The 20479-nt window shown below is 39.8% G+C and overlaps 1 non-coding gene and 1 pseudogene across 1 annotated transcript; one reads left to right on the top strand and one right to left on the bottom strand.

Moving 5' to 3' along the window:
* LOC130022624 (TLC domain-containing protein 3A-like) overlaps positions 1-20479 on the bottom strand; it is a 59029-nt pseudogene that overhangs the window by 23042 nt on the left and 15508 nt on the right.
* LOC130022756 (U6 spliceosomal RNA) lies at positions 12752-12855 on the top strand. Its single transcript, XR_008792295.1, has one exon. It is a non-coding gene; the product is annotated as a U6 spliceosomal RNA (small nuclear RNA).

Raw genomic sequence — 20479 nt, 5'->3', positions numbered from 1 at the left:
GACTAAAAAGAGAAGACCCCCAGGAACAAGCTGAACCAGCCGGAGGACTTGGTCTAGGAATTATGGTAAAAGTCTGACTTGCCCTTGGAGCCCAGAGAACTAAGTTTTGGAATCTTTATCTCTTGCTGTTTTTACCCAAACAAATGCAAGTGTCAATGAGAACTAAATTGTTTAATATGTAGCAAGGGAAAGAGAATGCTTGTTGTCTGGGTAAATCTCTTCGTATAACCCCTGGGAGACAGAGTGTCTCCTTGAGTTTATCCCCACCCACCCACCCCCCGCACCCCGCAAAGAGAATTGTCTCCTTTGAAATGCTTTATATTTGTAAATAATCAATTACACCTACATGCAGTCTTATACCTCGAATCCAATCCCCTCAGACATTCTATAAGTATGCTAACTCTCTGCATTAAGTGGGACATTTTTACCATCTATCTGTGAGTCCCCCATCTCTTTGTTCCTCTGCTGGGGAGGCCTGGGAAGGCGACTCTGAGCCACCAAACGCATCACACACTTGAACTCAGTGTTGGCAAAAAAATAAGAAGGAATTCCTCGAAGAAAATAACAAGTCTAAAGGACACAAAAGTGGAAGAGGTAGCTGACAGAATGTAACAAAATGAGAATCTCAACTATAATAGAAAAGCATTGGGGCTGGTGCCACCAGCTGGTCACCTGTGAGGCGAGTGTATCAGCAGCCTGATGGCGCCTTCAGACTTCCAGATACCCCAAAATTGCTGCTGTGCCTTTGGCCAGACCCCAAAACCTCGGGGCAAAGTTTACCAAGAAAGTAAACAGCCGAAAGTTAGGTATGTGGGAAACACACCCACACAGCACGTCCAGCTCATCTATATAACTGAAGGCATGGCCTCTCTGGTTCCTGATTAATGACCATGATCCCAGAGACTCAGAAACAAATCTCGAAGCCCAGCGGCTTTTGGCAGAAATGTGTCCAGACCCCGCAGTAGGTTACTGTCACCGGGCAACCAGGGGGGAAAGTGTATTGTCACTCTGCCTGCTCCCCCTTGGCGACTCGGTGGCCATCATCCTCCAGAGGCCACTGGACAGTCAGGCTTGGGCCCCCAGTGACAAGACTTGTTGGGCCTCATGGGATGGGGGTGGAGCAGGTCCTGTCCTCCCCATCCCAATGAGACCCCCAAGTCATCGCCACGAACGGCCTCTCTGGCTCCTGATCAAGCTACTTAACGGCCATAATCCCAAAGACTCAGAAACAAATCTCAGAACCCAGCGGCTTTTGGCAGAAATGCGTCTGGTCCACGCAGTAGGTTACTGTCGCCGGGCCATCCCAGTGGGGACAGGGTGTTGTCCCTCTGCCTGCTCCCCCTTAGTAGCTCGGTGGCCACACACCATCCTTCAGAGGCCATTGGACAGTCAGGCTTGGACCCGCAGTGACGATACTTGTTGAGCCTCATGGGGTGGGGGTGGAGCCAGTCCTGTCCTCCCCACCCCAACAAGACCCCAAGTCATTGCCCACGAACGGCCTTTCTGGCTCCTGATCAAGCTGCTTAATGGCCATGATCCCAGAGACTCAGGAGCAAATCTTGAAACCCAGTGGCCTTTGGCAGAAATCCCTCCAGATTTAAGTGTTAAAATTTCGGAATTTCAAAATCGCATATCCACTACTGCAACCACGCGACAAAATATCTTATTCATTACTAGCAATAGAACACAAATTGCCTACTGTTGCCTTTTAAGCAGATCTGAGTGTTGGGGTAAAATCTCAAATAATAATGGTGGGTCTGGTGTCAAAATATTGAATGTGATCAAAGTAGAGAGAGAGTAATGTGGAAATCATCTGCCTCACAGGTAGGGGGGAAGGTGTGGGATGGGGGTATACTGGTGTTGTTGGGGGTGGAGAATGGGCACTGGTGAAGTTATGGGTGTTTCATTGTATGACCGAGACTTAGACCCAAAAGCTTTGTAACTGATCTCTCAGTGATTCAATAAATAAAATTATAAAAAATGAAAAAAGTAAGGTGGAGTTCATGCACAATTTAATCAGCTAATCAATTGTTGAATAAAAAACTACATAAAAAAAGAAATGTATTTTTAAGATATCAAAACAGGGCTACATGAGCACCAGAAGATTTTTCAAAAAAGAAATTAATATTTTTTTAAAAAAACATGAAAACACCCTTCAAATGGCCCTGTTTCTCAGCATCACAACTAATCTCAGAAGAGGCACCATAGGCAGAACCCTCCATGACACTGAAGCTAAAAGCATCTTTTAGGATGAAACACCACTGAACAAGCAAGTGGAAACAAACATAAACAAATGGGACTACATCAAACTAAGAAGTTTTTGCACTTCAAGAGAAAATACAGAGAGACTTCAAGACTAAAATACAGAGAGAGTCCACAGACTGGAAAAGAATATTTGCCAATAACCATCTGATAAGGGATTAATATCCAGGATATACAAGACACTAGTAGAATTGTACAAGAAAAAAAAACCTCCAACCCTATCAAAAAATGGGTAGAAGAAATTAACAGAAGCTTCCTCAAAAAAGAAATACAAATGGACAAAAGGCACATGAAAAAAATACTCCACATCTCTAATCATCAGGGAGATGCAGATCAAAACATCAATGAGATATCATCTTACATCACAGAGACTGGCACATATTCTAAAGAACAAAAGTAACCAGTGCTGGTGTGGATGTGGGGGAAAAAGGGACACTCTTTCACTTATCTAGCCCTTCTGGAAAACAATTTGGACATTCCTTTTAAAAACTAGAAATTGAGAGAGAAGAAAGGCCACTTGGAGGCTCCACAGCTCCCGGAGAATGGTCCAGGTCCCAAACAGAGCTGAGATCACCGGGAAGTCCCAGATGGGGTAGGTGGGATGCCTTCTCCAGATGGAACCCCGGTGACCATGAGCCTCTACAAGCATAACTCGGGCATGCAGAAACCAGGATTTTTACTCCAAACTGCCGGACTGCCCCAGCACCCAAGTAACCTCTGATTCTGGAGGTCATACTCACAGCCTGCCCCCCAGCACCATCTTTACAGCACACAACAGCAGAGAAGAAAGAGACTCCACAGCTCCCAGAGAATGCTCTGGGTCCCAAATGGAGCCGAGATCACTGGGAGGTCCCAGATGGGTTGGGTGCCCAATCTCACCTTCTCTAGATGGAACCCCGGTGACCATGAGCCTCTACGGGCATGACTCGGGCATGCGGATCCAGGACTTTTGTTCCAAATCGCGCAGCCACATAAGCAGTTGCGCGACATCTCCTTATATACAAAATGCTCAATGGAAAGTAAATCAACCAACGTTTCTCCCTGAAAATCAGGCTTAACTCTTTTGCAAACCACGATGCCCAATAGGAGAGAGAGAACGGGGGAAATGCCCTGCTGCGGAGGCAGGGTGGGATGGGGGGATGGGGGTTGGGAGGGTGCTGGGATCTGTGGTGGTGGGAGATGATCACTGGAGGAGGGATAGGTATTCAAAATAAATAAACTAGAAATTGAGACCAGTCCTGAGCCTCTTCCTGATTGTCCCCAATGCTGCGCTGGTTTTTTTCCCCTCCCAGGTCAGTAAAGACACCAGAACTCAAACTCAGGAATTTGCTTTCTTCGCGCAAGCACCCTGGGCATCCTCTAGGACTCTCGGTCGCCTGCTAGCCCTGAGCCTCTTCCTGGTCATCCCCAACGGAACACCGGTCATTTTGCCCTCCCAGCTGGTACCCACCCCCACACACCAGGTACCTGTGGGGGCGTGGCCTCTTCAGAAGGGGGCGTGGCATTGTTAGAAGTGGTTATGGCCTAATTTTAGGTAGGCAGAACATTCAGATTAAAGGAACTGAAAGGATGCCAAAAAAAAGAGACCCTAACAAAAACACTCCAAGAGTTAGAATGATTGATGCCACCAATTGACACAATACTGCAAGCAGCAAGGTCAAAGAAGGAAATCACATACAGAGCACCCCTTAGATTCACAGCAGACCTATCAGAGGAAACATTCCAAACCCGAATGCAATGGTGGAATACACTGAAAAAAACTCACTGAAATGAACACTTCACCAAAAATACTCTATCCAGATAACCTCTCACTCAAACTCGAAGAAACATTACACTATTTTCTAGATAAAGAGCAGCTCAGGAACTTCATAGACTCAAAACCAAACCTAAAAGAAGGGCTAAAGGGGCTGCTGTAAGATAAGACAAATCCTACAAGCAAAACACATCCTTACAGAAAGTGACACAAAACCCCGTAACAATAATCTCTCTCAATGTCAATGGTCTAAATTCACCAATTAAGAGACACAGAATGGCAAAATGGATTCAGAGACAGAACCCAACATTCTGCTCCTACAAGAAACTCCCCGGAGCAATCAGAGCAAAAACAGACTCAAAATTAAAGGATGGAAAACAATCCTGCGAGCAATCAGCTCCCACAAAAAAGCTGTGGTTGCCATACTAGTATCAGACAACATAAATTTTAGGTTGAGAAAGATTAGAAAGGACTGAGAAGGCCATTTTCTATTCATCAAGGAATACGTAGAAAAGGAAAAAATCACACTTTTAAATTTATACACACCTAATGAGGGAACAGCTAAATATTTAAAACAAAGGCTAACAGATTTTAAGGAGGACATTGCTAGCAACACAATAGTAGCTGGAGACTTCAACATCACCTTATCACCTCTGGATAAATCAACAAGAACAAAACTCAGCAAGGAAACCTTGGCTTTGAAGGAAGAAATAGAAGAGAGAGGGCTTATAAACCTATACAGGGCTTTACACCCAAAAAAGAAAGAATGCACATTCTTTTCCAGTGCACACGGAACATTTTCCAAAATAGACCATGTGCTAGGACACAAAAATACCTCATTAGAATCAGGAAGATAGGAATAGTATCAACAATCTTTTCAGACTATGATGCACTGAGAATAGAAGTGAACCACGCAAAGGAAGGGATAACCAAATCAAACACCTGGAAATTAAACAACTCAATGTTGGACGACGAGTGCGTCAGGAAGGAAGTCAAGGACAAAATCAAAAGACACCTGGAAACAAATGAGAATGAGGACACGAGCTTAAAAACCTATGGAATGCAGCTAAAGCCGTGTTAAGGGGGAAATTTATAGTTCTGCAAGCATTTCTCAGGAAGGAAGAAGGGGCCCACATAAACAACTTGACTTCAAAGCTCAGGAGTTTAGAAAAGGATCAACAAAAGGAGCCCAAATCAGGCAGAGGGAAAGAGATCATAAAACATAGAGCAGAAATCAACGACATGGAAACCAAAAAAAAAAAAACAATCCGAAAGATCAATGAAACCAAGAGCTGGTTATTCAAGAAAATAAGCAAGATAAATAAACCACTAGCAAGACTACAGAAAAAGAGAAAGAGGGATCCCTAATAAACCAAATCAGAAATGAGAAGGTGGATATCACAACAGAAACCAAAGAAACTCAAAAGATCGTCAGAGACTACTTTGAAAGTCTTTATTCCACGAAACAAGAGACCCTAGAAGAAATGAATAAATTCCTATAATCTCCCAAGGCTGAATCAAAAAAAAATCTAGAGTACTTGAACAGACATATTAACATCAAGGAAACTGAAACTGTAATCAAAAGTCTTCCCAATCATGATCTCACTAATAAAAATATTTTTAAAAAAGTCTTCCCCTAAACAAAAAAAGTTCAGGTCCAGATGGATTCACTAGCGAATTTTTCCAAACATTTAAAGAAGACTTATTGCCAGTTCTTCAAAAGGTTTTCCAGGAAATTGAAGACACAGATACTCTCCAAACAGTTTCTATGAAGCCCATATCTCTCTATTACCAAAAGTAAACAAAGACACGGATGCGAAAATTCTCACCAAAATACTAGCAATAGAACTCAACAACTCATCAAAAAGATCATACACCATGACCAAGTGGGATTAATCCCGTGGATGTAAGGATGGTTTAACATTTGGAAATAAATCAACATAATCCATCATATAACAAAAGAAAAGATAAAGAAAACCATATCAATAGATGCAGAGAAAGCATTTGACAAGATCCAGCACCCGTTTATGATGAAAACTCTCCCTAAAATGGGAGATACGAAGGGAATTTCTTAAATATAATTAAAGCCATCTACCACAAGCCTACAGCAAGCATCATCCTCAATGGGGAAAAACTGACAGCCTTCCCTCTAAGATCAAGGACAAGACAAGGATGCCCACTATCTCCACTGCTGTTCAATATAGTACTGGAAGTACTTGCAATAGCGGTTAGGCAAGAAAAAGATATTAAGGGCATTCAGGTAGGAAAGGAAGAAATCAAGTTCTCACGATTCACAGATGATATGATACTATACTTAGAGAACCCTAAAATCTCTACCAAGAAACTCCTAGAATCAATAGACTTGTATAGTAAAGTGGCAGGCTAAAAATCAATACCCAAAAGTCCATGGCTTTCCTATACGCAAATAATGAGAGAAAAGAAAGTGACATGAAAAAACAATCCATCACAATTGTGCCCCAGAAAATCAAGTACCTAGGAATCAGCTTAACTAAGGAAGTAAAGGAACTGTAAAGAAAACTACAAAACGCTACTTCAGGAAACAAAAGAGGACATGAGAAAATGGAAAGATATTCCATGCTCATGGATTGGGAGAAAAAACATTGTCAAAATGGCAATATTACCCAAAGCATTGTACAAATTCAATGCGATCCCTATAATGATACCTATGACATTCTTCAAAGAAATGTATCAAACACTCCTGAAATTCATATGGAACAATAAGCCCCCATGAACAGCAAAGGCAATTCTAACCAGATGACTGGTTAAAGAAAATTTGGTATACATCTACACAGTGAAGTACTATGTAGCTGTTAGATAAGATGAAGTCATGAAATTTACATACAAGTGGTACTACATGGAAAGTATCATGCTAAGCGAAATGAGTCAGAAAGAGAGGTACAGACATAGTTGGTGGAAGTGTCATCCGGTGTAGTCTTTATGAGAAAAATAATATAAAAATCTATCATAAGAATAAGGAATAGAACTAACATACAATTCAACAAAATCACTTCTTTTCATCTACAACCAAAACACAAAAACAATAATTTGAAATGACACACGTATATCCATCTTCATTGTTGCAATTAGTACAACAGTCAAGATATGAAAACAACCCAAATGCTCAACTACAGAAGAATGGATCAAGAAAGTCATGATATATACACAATAAAATACTATACAACTCTAAGAAAGAACAAAATCATGCAATTTGCACCAATATGAATGGGACAAAAGGATACTAAGCAGATGGAAGTCAGTTGGAGGAAAGAGATAGATACAGAATGCTCTCTTTCATATTTGGGGCTTAAAAATACACAGCAGGGTATCAGGGCATCATAATTGGAGCTCTTATTCACAGAACTGAGTTGGAGAGTAGGGCTAGGAATGGAGTGGTCTGGAAGTCCTTAGGAGAGGGAAGGGGTTCACCGGTGATGGGTGTTGTTTTTAAGAACATGTTGTGTATGAGAAACCATCATTAATCGTATTGATGATGAATATCATACCACAGAATATCAATTAAAAGAGAAACAAGTCAGACAGACAATAAGTACTTATTTGTCAGAATCGTTCAGATTTTTTAAGAAAAGGAAATGATGTTTGGGTAGTCAGTAAAGTATAAGAAAGTGTGAAAGTGGAAATGAGAAAACTACAATCAGAAGCAAACTGAACCAGAGTATGGCAGGTGAAATTTAAAAAACCTCAGTGAAGTTCCTCAGCAACAGAGAAATAACAGTTGAGGAAAGAAATAAGTGAGCTCCAAAATGAGAAAGTTCTAGAAAATAATAGATTGGACAGGCAGGGAGCAGGGTGTCTGAAAAGAAATAAACAATATACCAGAAAAGTAAAGGTAAAGGTAAAGGCCCTCCCGTTGATCGTCGATTTGCTCGAGCGGGCCCAGGAACATCTCCATTGGAGACTTTGTTGTTACTGTGTTTGGCATATCGAATACTCTCGGTAGCTTGCCAGGCTCTCCAAGAGGGGCAGAGGAATCGAACTCAGGTCGGCTATGTTGTCCACTAGTAAGGCAAATGCCCTACCGCTGTGCTATCGCTCCAGCCCACCAGAAAAGTAGGGGTGATTTATAATTTCCAAAGGAACAACAAAAGAATAATCAGGGACACACAAACGAAACTTGGACCCTAGCAACTTGCTACAGAAATGGCCCTGAACTTTGCAATAGACAATTTCCACTGGGCAACTCCAGTTGGGGCCAGGCACCATTCCTCTGCCTGCCCTTTAGGAGCGCCAGTGGCTGCTATTTTCTAGAAGTCAGAGACAAGCTCCAGGTATAAGTGGCGGTGACTGCAGGTGCCAGGTCTCATGGGACAGGGGAGAAGTGAGCCCTTCTCCTTCCCCAGCTCCAATGGGACTCAGTGATTACGCCAGATCTGGCCACCGTCTACTTAAGCTCCAACACGGCCATAATCCAGAGACACACAAACAAATCTCGTACCTGAGCAACTTGCTGCAGCGATCTCTTCAGACCCTGATTATTAAAATTTTAGAATTCATAGAGCACGTGGCCACTCTTGTGGCCATGCAACATATATTGAATCCATAACAAGAAATACAAAACAAATTGTCTAGCATTGCCTTTTCAGCAGATACGAGTTGTGGTGGGACTGGTCTCAAAATACTGAGGGTAACTAAAGTAGAGAGAGTATTGTGTGGGGAGAAGGTGGATACTGGGGATATTGGTGGTGGAAAACATGCACTGCTTAAGGGATGGATGTTTGATGACTATTTGATTGAAACTCAAACATGAAAGCTTTGTTACTGTACCACACGGTGTATCAATAAAAAAAATAAACAAATCAATTAATTTTTTAAAAAGAATCATCAGATCACTAATTATTGGGGCAGGAGATATACGACAATGGATAGGGCATTTGCCTGGTATGTGGTCAACTCAGGTTTGACCCCCAACACTCTCCCTGGTCCCTTAAGCACCAGCAGTTAGTAATCCCTAAGTTTAGAGCCAAGGGTAAATTAAACCCCAAGCACCACTGGATGAGCCTCAGAAAACAAACAACAACAACGTGGAGAACTCAACAAAATTCTACTAATCAAAGAAACCATAGATAAAATTTCTCCAGAGTTAAGGATTCAAGAGAGGCAAGAAAATAGACATGACCAGAAAAATTCCAAAACACGTTATAATTAGAATGACTAAACACAAAGCTATAGAAAACTATAAACAGAAATGACAGAACTAAAAAGGAGGTGAAATGAAAAACTCACTGAGAAAGAAACCATATTAGGGCATATAGATATAGATCTATCTGGTCTCTCCGCTCCTCCCAGGGCTAGGGAACTCCAGATCCCAACAACTGGAAGGCCCCAGCAACAGAGTAACAGCTGCTGAGTACAGAATTAGTGATCTCCAAGGCGAGCACCAACATTCAAAAAGCACAAAAGGTACCAGCTAACTTAGGTCCAAATACAAATACTCCAAAATTAATCCTGATAAGAATGACTTAAAACATTGAAAGAAATAGAATACTTAGAGCATCAAGGTCAAAGAAGAAAATTAATTATATACAAAGGAGTGCCTTTAATATTTATAACATATTTATCAAAAAAATCCTCTAGGCTGATGATAATGTTGAGATATAGTTTTTTATTTAGCCCAATGAGATAAACAAATCAACAAAAATACTATACCCAGTCAGATTCTCATTTATCTTTTAAAGGACAATTCATGCAAACCATAATGCACAAAAGAAAAAGGAGAGAGAGAACAAGGAGGAAAGTGCCTCCTATAGAGGGAGGGTGGGGTTTTGGGGAATGGTGGGAGGAAAAGAGGGGACATTGGTGGTGGGAAATGTAAACTGGTGGAGGGATGGGTGCTGGATCATTGAATAACAAACCAAATTATGAACAACTTTGTAATAGTCTATGTCGTGGATATTCAATTTAAAAAAAATTAAGTAGTGTAGAACAATCCTCACTCACTTTCCTCTAAGGAAACTATTTTGCAGCATTTTCAGCTGTCTATTCATTACAAACAATACAAAATCAATTATTTTGGTTCTGTTTTAGGGTTAGGGTTCGGGATGGAAACATTCGAAATATGGTGGTGGGAAGGTGTAATGGTGGTGGGATTGGTGTTTGAATATTAAATGTAATCAAATATTGTGAACAGTAGTTCATAAGTAGTTTATAACAATAAAATTAAATTTTTAGAAAGTAATGTGGGGTTCATTCCCACTTCAATCAGTTTAATCAATGGCTGAAAAAACAGCAGTTTTTACATTAAAATTAAATTTACATTAAATTTACATTAAAATAAATTTACATTAAAATAAATAAATTAATAATAATAAAGAAAAATACAGAACTTCACAGAGAAACAACAACTCAGAAACTTTAAATACTCAAAATCATCTTTACAAGAGCTAAAGGGGTTTCATTAAGATGAAATGAATAACACAAATATGCAAATCTCTTTAAAAAATGGCACAAAAATCCATAACAATAATGTCTCTCAACGTCAATGAACTTAATATAAAGACACAGAGTGGCAGGATGAACTAGAAAACTAAACACAAGAGTTACTGCCTTCAAAAATCACATTTGAATAGTCAGGGTAAACACAGACTCAAAATCAAAGGCTGGAAGACAATTTTTCGAGCAAACAACTCCCTTATAAAGACCAGGTGGTTATAGTAGTATCAGACGACAGAAACTTCAGGATGAAAAGGATTATAAGAGACCATGAAAGTCATTTTTAATTATCAAGGAATCTGTACAATAGGAAGAACTTACACTACAAAAAAAAAGTATATGCACCTAATGAGAGAATAGCAAAATTCTTAAAATAACTGCTAATAGACTTCAAGAAAGACATTGATAACAACAAAATAGGAGTTGGAGATTTCAACACCATTCTGTTAACATCTATCAACATCTTGATACATCAGGAGACTAAAGCTCAGAAAGAAAGTATTTTCTTCAAAGAAAGAAATGAAAAACAGGAGTTTAGTGGATATATATAGTGCTTTTTATCTCTCAAAAGCCAAATACACATTTTTCTTCCATTCACATGGGACATTGCCCAAGATAGAACACAGGCTGAGACACAAAACACACTTCTACAAAGTGAGGAGCATAGAAATCCTATCAACTGTCTTCTCAGAACCTGATGCACGAAAATAGAAGTTAATCACAAACAGGTTTGAGGAACAACTCAAAAATCTGGGAAGTAAATATTTTTCTGCTAAACAACTAATGGGCTCTCTGAAATTAAAAAGATTAATTAAATAGTTTAAAAGGCTTATGGAAACAAACAACCATGAGTAAACAACCTATGAGAACTAGTGGGATACAACAAAGGTGATGTTAAAAGGAAAGTTCATAGTTACGCAACCATTCATTGGAAGGAAGAAAGGACCCACATAAATAACTTGGGGGCACAACTTAAGAAACTGAAAAATTACCAACATAAGGAGCCCAAAGCAAGCAGGAGGAAGGAAATAATGAGACTTAGAGCATATATTAATGAAGTGGTATCTCAAAAACACAATTCAAAAGATCAATGAAAGTAAGAGCTGATTCTTTGAAACTATACACAAGACCAATAAAGAACTAACAAGATTCCCAAAGAAGGGTGGGGGGAATAGAACAGAATCAGAAATGAAAAGGGAAAACATCTCAATGGTCACCACAGAAACTGAAAGGATTGGCAGACATTACTTTGAGAATCTTTATGCCACAAAACAAGAAAAGCTATAAGAATTGGATAAATTCCCGGACTCCTTATAATATCCCAAGGCTGAGCCAAGATGATTTGGAATACCTGAAAAGAACTATCACTACTGAGGAAATTGAAATGGTAATCAATGTCTCCTCAAAAACAAAAACCCAGGCCCAGATTCACTAGTGAATTATTTCAAAATTCTTTAAAGAGGGCCTCCTGCTGTCTTCCAGAAAACAGAAGAAACAGAAGCACTCCCTAACAGTTTCTACAAATCAAACTTCAACTTTATACCAAAAGCAGACAGAAACACCACAAAAAAGGATAGATACAGGTTAATATCCCTGATGAACACAGAGTTTCAACAAACACTAGCAGATACAGTTCAACAACTCATTGAAAAGACCATACACAAAACAAGTGAGACATATCCTGGGGATACAAGGATTGGTTTGTATATGCTATTCAATCAGCATAATATATTATATCAATAAAAGAAAATTAAAGTCATTATTATGTTAATAATAGATGCAGCAAAAACATTTTATAAGGTCCAGCATGCATTCGCAATAAAAACTCTCAACAAAATGGGAATTGAGGGAATTTTGATCAACATAGTCAGAGCCATTTACCACAAGCCCACATTAAACATTATACTCAATGGAAAAAACTAAGAGCCTTCCTTTTACGATCAGGCACAAGACAAGACTGCCCATCTTGCCAGTTTTATTCTGTATAGTACTGGAAGTACTTGCCATAGCAGTTAGGCAAGAAAAACATATCAAGGGCTTCCAGATAAGAAAGAAGTCAAGTTTTCACTATTTGCAGATGACATGATACTATATTTGGAAAATACTAAAAATTCTACCCAAAAAAATGCTCCTGGAAATTACAGATTTAGTATATTATAGATTTAGTATAGTATAGTGGCAGGCTACAAAATTAACATGCAAAATTCCATGGCCTTTCTATATGCAAATAACAAAAGGCAAGAAAGATATATTTAAAAAAGCAATCCCGTGCTCTCTTCGGCAGCACATATACTAAAATTGGAACGATACAGAGATTAGCATGGCCACTGCACAAGGATGACACACAAATTTGTGAAGCGTTCCATATTTTTTGGTGGTGGGAAATGGGCACTGGTGGAGGGATGGATATTTGATCATTGTACAATTGAAACCCAAGCACAAAAATTTGTAAGTCTATAACTGTACCTCATGGTGTCTCACTAATAAAAATTTAAAAAAAGCAATCCCATTCATAATTGTGACTCATAAAATCAAGTACCTCAGGGAGGATTAATATCATTAAAATGGACATTCCTCCAATCCCTGTATAGATTCATTGCAGTCTCTATAAGGATACCCATGTCATTTTTCAAATAATATATCAAACTTCTGAAACTTATATGTTACAATAAGCACCACCCTCATATCTAAAGTAATCCTTGGAGAGAAAAAGATTGGAGGCATTGACTTACCCAACTTCAAACTGTATTTTAAACTATAGCAATTAAAACAGCAAGGCATTGAAAAAAAGACAGACCCTTAGACTTGAATAAACCTGAATAGACTTGAATACCCTTGGGTAATATAATCAGTTAATCTTCAATACACCAATAAAACATATTAAGTGGAGCAAGGAAAGCCTCATCTGTAGTGGAGCTGGGCATCTATAAGCAAAAATATAAACTCAGACCTCATTCCAACACCAGGCACAAAAGTTAAAGTTTCACTAATAAAAAACTTTTTTTAAAGTTAAATAAAAATAAAGGTCTCAATGCTATACCTGAATCTATAAAGTACGTACATAAAAACCATAGGCAGAACCCTCAGTGACATTGAAGCTAAAAGATGAAACACCAGGGGCCAAGCAAAAATAAACAAATGTGACTACATTAAACTAAGAATTTTCTGCATCTCAAAAGAAATGATGACCAGCATCCAAAGACAGCCCATTAAATTTGCATCTCCCTGATGGTTAATGAGGTAGAGCACTTTTTATATGCCTTTTGGGCATTTGTATTTATTTTTTTTCTTGTAAAATTCTAACAGTGCTTTATATAACTTTATTGTTAACCCTTTATCAAATTAGTGTTGGGTAAATAATTTCTTCCATTCAGTGGGCTGTCTTTGGATGCTGGGGAGGAGAGATGAAAAAAAACTTCCTCAAAAAATAAATACAAATGCCCAAAAGGCATATAAAAAGTGCTCTACCTCATTAACCATCAGGGAGATGCAAATTTAAACAACAAAGAGAGCATCTCACACCACAGAGACTGGCACATATCAAAAAAAAAAAAAAGACCAAGCAGTGTTGACACAAATAAGGGGATAAAAGCACTCTCATTCATTGCTGATCGGAAATGCCAACTGGTCCAGCCTTTTTGGAAAACAATATGGGCATTCCTCAAAAGGCTATAAATTCCGTACAATCCTAGGGGCCCAAAAACACACAGCAAAAAAGCCATCTGCATTCCTATGTGCATTGCAGCACTATTTACAATTTCCAGAATCTGAAAACAACCCAAGTGCCCAAGAACACATGATTAAAGAAAACAGTGATATATTTACACAGCCATTAGGAAAAATGAAGTCATGAAATTTGCTTGGGCTGGAGCAATAGCACAGCAAGTAGGGCTTTTGTCTTGCAAGCGGCCAATATGGCCAACCCAAGTTCAATTCCTCTGCCCCTCTTGGAGAGTCCGGCAAGCTATCGAGAGTATCGCACCAGCAAGGTAAAGCCTGGCAAGCTACCCGTGACATATTCGATATGCCAAACACAGTAACAATTGTCACAATGGAGACGTTACTGGGCCCAGTCTAGCAAATTGATGAACAAGGGGACAGTGAGAGTGACAGTGAAATTTGCTTACACATGGATGGACATGGAGAATATAATGCTGAGTGAAATGAGTCAGAGGGAGGGGGACAGAGAGAATGATAGTACTCATTTGCAAGACTTGTTAAAATTCTCATAATGAGAATAATACCCAAGAGAGTAGAAACAAGGGCCAGGTAAGGAGCTGGGCACAAATTTTAGGGAAGTGCAGTTAGGACAGAGAAAAGATCACTATGACAATTTTGATAGTTGGAAATTATCACTCTGGACAAAACCTGAAAGGAAAGGAGATAAGATGACCTACACGATAACCATTTAATAACAGTATTGCAAATCACAGTGAGAAGAAAGTGCCTGTCATAGAGACAAACTGGTGTGTAGGGCGGGAGAAAAACTAAGGACATTGTTGGTAGAAAATCTTCTTAGTTTTACCAACTGTGTTCATTGGTAAGCTGGTGAAGGGACTGGGTGTTGGAACATTGCATGACTGAAACCCAGTTATGAACAACTTTCTACTGGGTACTGAGTTCTGTAGAAGAAATAGAAATATAAACAGATTAGCCATTGCTTCTACGAAATCATGCAGGGTTCACAAATAAACCACATCAGAGAACTCATCTTATGCTTTCCTCAAGTCAAAAACTGTGGCTGTTTAGAGTCACATACAAAGGCTACAAAAACCAATACAATAATAGGCTGCAGCTCCAGATTCTGGAACTGCTGCCAAGTGAATCTGGTGTGTCTGCTCAGATGGGGACTTGATCAGATGCCCCTGATCTTCCATTTTTTTCCACCTTTGAGATACTGTAATTCTCTATTCTCCTTTGGCTCTAGCAAAGTTGTTTATTTTTAATGTCGTTGTTTATTCCACCATGCGGTTGCAGCAGCCTTTGTTTAGTAAATGAAGGAAGAAAATACAGGAAAGTACATCAAGAGTTCAATCTCACACCAGAACTTTATAATGGCACAACAGAGAAACAGGATTCAAAAGTTAATCTGAAGTCAACACACAAGGAAACTTGTTGACATTCCCCCTCTATAGCAAACTAGTACAGGTGTTTCTGAGAAACATCATACATATAGTCTTATATGTAATCAGATGTCATTCGATGTACAGAGACAGATTTAAAGTGAAAGTTCTTCTATGAGAAGGGAGAATATATATAATCTTTGAGGCAAAATTGGAGGCAGTAACAATTTAGATCAAAAGCTCCCCCTGCTGGCTCCGGAACTCCCTTACAGTTGCTACACAAGAAGAAGCACTGCTGACAGGTACTTTATTTTTTTTTTCTTTCTTTTTTTTTCTTTCTTTTTTTTTTTCTTTTGTTAGTGAAACACCATGAGGTACAATTGTAGACTTACAAATTTTTGTGCTTGGGTTTCAGTTATACAATGATCAAGTAACCATCCCTCCACCAGTGCCCATTCCCCACAACCGATGATCCCAGTATCCTCCCACCCTCCCTTCCCCCAATCCCACCCTGCCTCTGTGGCAGGGCATTCCCTTTTGTTCTCTCTCTCCTTTTGGGTGCTGTGGTTTGCAAAAGAGGCATTGAGTGGCAATCATGTTTGGTCTAAAGACAGGTAATTTCTTAAGTTAGCAACAACTTGAAAGAGGATGAACAAAAACGTTGGACTATGCAGCATTCCCACCAGCAGTGAAGGAGATATTCACTTCTCCCCACATTCATGGCAACACCAGTTGCTTTTTTTTTTTTGATGTATGGCAGTCTCTGCAGATGAGTGCTGAAAGTAGGCTATGGACCAAACATGATGTCTGCTTAGTACCGATGTTGCAAACCATAACACCCAAAAGGAAAGAGAGTAAGAGGGAATGTGATGGTTGGGGGGTGGCAGGAGAGACACTGGGAACGTTGGTGGTGGAAAATGGGCACTGGTGGAGTCTTTAAAAAAGAACGATGATGAACAGATCAGAAAGGAGAAAGGAAGCGGTAACCTTGCATGTTACTGACCCGAGTTCCATCTTCACCACACACCCCATAGTATCCTCAAGACCACCAAGAGTGATCCTGAGCTTAGAACCAGGAGTAAGCCATAAGTACAGCTGAATGTGACCCCAACAATCCCCCCAATAAAAGGAGAAAGAAAAGAATAATTAGATTTTAGTGAGTGTGATGATGTTACTGATAAAGTAGGCTGCTTCGAAAGAAATATGATATAACACACCTACAATTCACTCCAACTAAAGCATTGCAACAGTTAAAATGTTCTCAAATCATTTTCTTAGCAATGTATAGTAAACACGAAAGCAAACTAAAGTTCATTCCAGCAACTGGTCAGCCTTTAAGACACTGTTTATTGGAATTACTCCTTTCTACTGTGGACATAGCTGGATAGTTATTCTGACTCAACATTCCAGTCAAGTCAAAAAGGCTTGGAAAAATGCAATCTGTTTTGTGATTGAAGAGAAAGCGTCTATGTAAGACCTGAACAGGTCAACAGAACAGGGAATGGGTGACCTCCACCCATTTGCCCCCATGTTTGTCACACCCATAAACTAACTCTGCCTTGCGCCAGATAATTTCATCAGCAGCCATGATCCAGAGACTCATTTGTGCTTGTCTCAGAAGAGAGCATAAAAAAAACACTGCCATATCCATGCCGCTGGACCTCGCACCAGATTGTTTTATAGGGACACCCAAGAGTGGGGCAGGTGAATCTCCTCCCTGCCCCATGGGACCCAAACCCAGCAGCTGAAAACCTCCAGAACTCAACCTCCACCATGCTCACGCTGCTCTCCACACACTCCGGCCAATTCTCACCCATGAGTGAACCTATCCCTGGACATCTGATACCTCACACCAATCATTCTCCAAGAGTAGCACACCACATTTGATGGGGTTTACAGTAGAAGGTAACCAATTTTAGAGGGAAATATATCTTACAATATATATATATTTGCTCGAGCGAATATATATATATATATATATATATATATATATATATATGCTGGAGCGATAGAACAGCAGTAGGGTGTTCGCCTTGCACGCGGTAGGCCTGGCCGAGCCAAGTTCGATTCTTCCGTCCCTCTTGGAGAGCCAGGCAAGCTACCAAGAGTATCTCACCAGCATGGCAAAGCCTGGCAAGTTACCCATGAAGTATTCGATATGCCAAACACAGTAACAAGAATTCTCACAATTTCCTACCAGTAGAAGTAAAGAACCGGAAACCCAAATGAGGGAAATGATGCAACAGCATCATTCATCTGACACTCCACTGGATCCCACTCTTCAGAATCAAGTAGTAGCCCTGATTTTTTTTCAAGAATTATTAAACTTCTTTGAGATACAAAATTACAAGCTATTCATGATTGGATTTCAGTCATACAATGTTCCAACATTCGTCCCTTCACATTTCAGCATGCATTTCCCATCACACATTATGTCCCTAGTTCCCCTCCCATTACCACCCACAGCCTGTCTATATGGCAAGCACGTTTCTACTCTCTTTATTTTTTCTCTTTCTCTCTCTCTCTTCATTTTGACATTATGGTTTGCAATACAGATACTGAAAGGTTAGAAAATGTGTCCCTTTACCTACTTTCAGCACTCAGTTCATGTCCAAAATGATCAGAAATGACATCTGCACTTGTATATTCATTGCAGCACTGTTCACAATAGTCAGAATCTGGAAACAACCTGAGTTTCCCAGAACAGACAACTGGCTAAATAAACTATGGTACACAATAGAATACTATAAAGCTGTCATAAAAAATGAACTCATGAAATTTGCTTATAAATGGATGGACATGGTGAGTGTCATGCTAAGCGAAATAAGTCAGAAGGAGAACAGATTGCTGTACTCATTTGTGGGATATAAAAAAATCATAGAATGAGACTAACACCCAAGGACAGTAGAAAAAAGGGTCAGGACAAATGGTTCACATTGGAAGCCTGTCTCAAGGGTTGTGGGAGAGGGCAGTTGGGATAGATAAGGGACCAATAGGAAAATGATGGTTGGAAGGGATCACTCTGGATGGAAGATGTGTGTTTAAACTGGGCAAAGGACCAAACATGATTGCCTCTCAGTATCTGTATTGCAAACCATAATGTGAAAAGGAGAGAGAGAGAGAGAGAGAGAGAGAGAGAGAGAGAGAGAGAGAGAATAAAAGTGCTATAGAAGCAGACTGGGGGGAGGCCAGTGACAGGAGAGATATGGGGGGTATTGGTGGCAGAAAGTATACACTGGTATACTGGAGGGACAAGTGTTGGAACATTCTAGAACCGAAACTCAATCATGAAAGCTCTGTAACTGTATCTCATGGTGATTTAATTAAAAAATTTAAAACAAAAATATATAATTTCAAACTATCAGTATCATAGTGATAGTCTCTATCTAACTTCTTTCTCTCCCCACCCCCACACACCATTAATGACAGACTTCCAACCGTCGACCAGTCGTTCTCATTCTTGTTTCTTCTGTCTTGGGTATTAGTCTCATAAGGTAAAAGTAAGGTAAAGGCCCTCCCGTTGTTCGTCAATTTGCTTGAGCGGGCCCAGTAACGTCTCCATTGGAGACGTTGTTGTTACTGTGTTTGGCATATCGAATACGTCACAGGGAGCTTGCCAGGCTCTGCCATAAATTTCTTTTTTTATTTCTTTTTGGGTCGCACCCCGGCGATGCTCAAGGGATCACTCCTGGCTCTGCACTTAGGAATTTGTCCTAGTGGTGCTCGGGGGACCATACGGGATGCTGGGGATCGATCTCAGGTCGACCACATGCAAGGCAAACACCCTCCCCGCTGTGCTATTGCTCCGGCTCCTCGTAAATTTCTTATATCGCACTAATGAGCATAATCATTTTATGTCTGCCCCTCTCCTTATGATTCATCTAACTCAGCATGATACTCTCCATGTTCGTCAATTTATAAGCAAATTTCATGACTTCATTGATTCTGGTTGATGCACAGTATTCCATTATGTAAATGTGCCATAGGTTATTTTTTTAAATTTAGTCTTCTGTTTTCGGTCACTCAGGTTTTTCCAGATTCTAGCTAGTGTGAATAATGCAGCAATGAACACAGAAGTGCAGATGGCATCTCTGTAGTGTAGATATGTTCCTGGAAGTGTTATTGTTGAGTCATATGGGAACATGATTTTTAGTTTTTTGAGGAATGCCCATATTGTATTCTAAAAAGGCTGGACCAGTTGGCATTCTCACCAACAATGAATGAAAGAAACTTTTTCCAAGTACCTGTGCCAGTACTGGTTTTTGATGTGTGCCAGTCTCTGTGGTGGAAGTTGATATCTCATTATTGTTCTGAAATACATCTCCCTGGTGATTAGCAATGTACAGCAATTTTTCAAGTGCCTTTTGGATGTTTGTATTTTTTCTTATGAATAAATGAATTTTCTGTGTATTTACTCTCCCCATTTTTTGATGGGATTGGATTTTTTGTCTTATAAAGTTTTACCAGTCCCTTATATATCTTATATATTAACCCCTTATCTGATGGGTAAATAATTTTTCTCTTTTCATTGGCTGTCTTTGTATCCTGGTCATCATTTCTTTTGAGGTTCAGAATTTTCTTAGTTTAATGTAGTCCCATCTGTTTGTCTTTGCTTCCACTTTCTTGGTCAGTGGTATTTCATCATAGAAGATGCCTTTAGCTTCAATGTCATGGAAGGGATTTTTTAAGAAGTCTTATTGGACCACCATGAGATATAGTTACAAACTTGCATGAGATACAGTTGCATTTCAGTCACACAGTGCTTGAAGCACCCATCCCTCCACCAGACACATTTTCCACCACCGTTATTTCCAGTAACCCATTCACCACGCCCACCCCACCCACCTCGCTGCCTCTGTGGCAGGTACAATCCTTCTTACTCTCTCTCTAATTTTGGGCATTATGATTTGCAATATAGATACTAAGAGGTGAT

Source organism: Sorex fumeus, unplaced genomic scaffold (genome assembly GCF_029834395.1).
Source record: "Sorex fumeus unplaced genomic scaffold, SorFum_2.1 ptg000020l, whole genome shotgun sequence".
Taxonomy (NCBI): Eukaryota; Metazoa; Chordata; class Mammalia; order Eulipotyphla; family Soricidae; genus Sorex; species Sorex fumeus.
The sequence above is the reverse complement of the archived record's forward strand: the minus strand, read 5'-3'. Positions and strand labels throughout refer to the sequence as shown.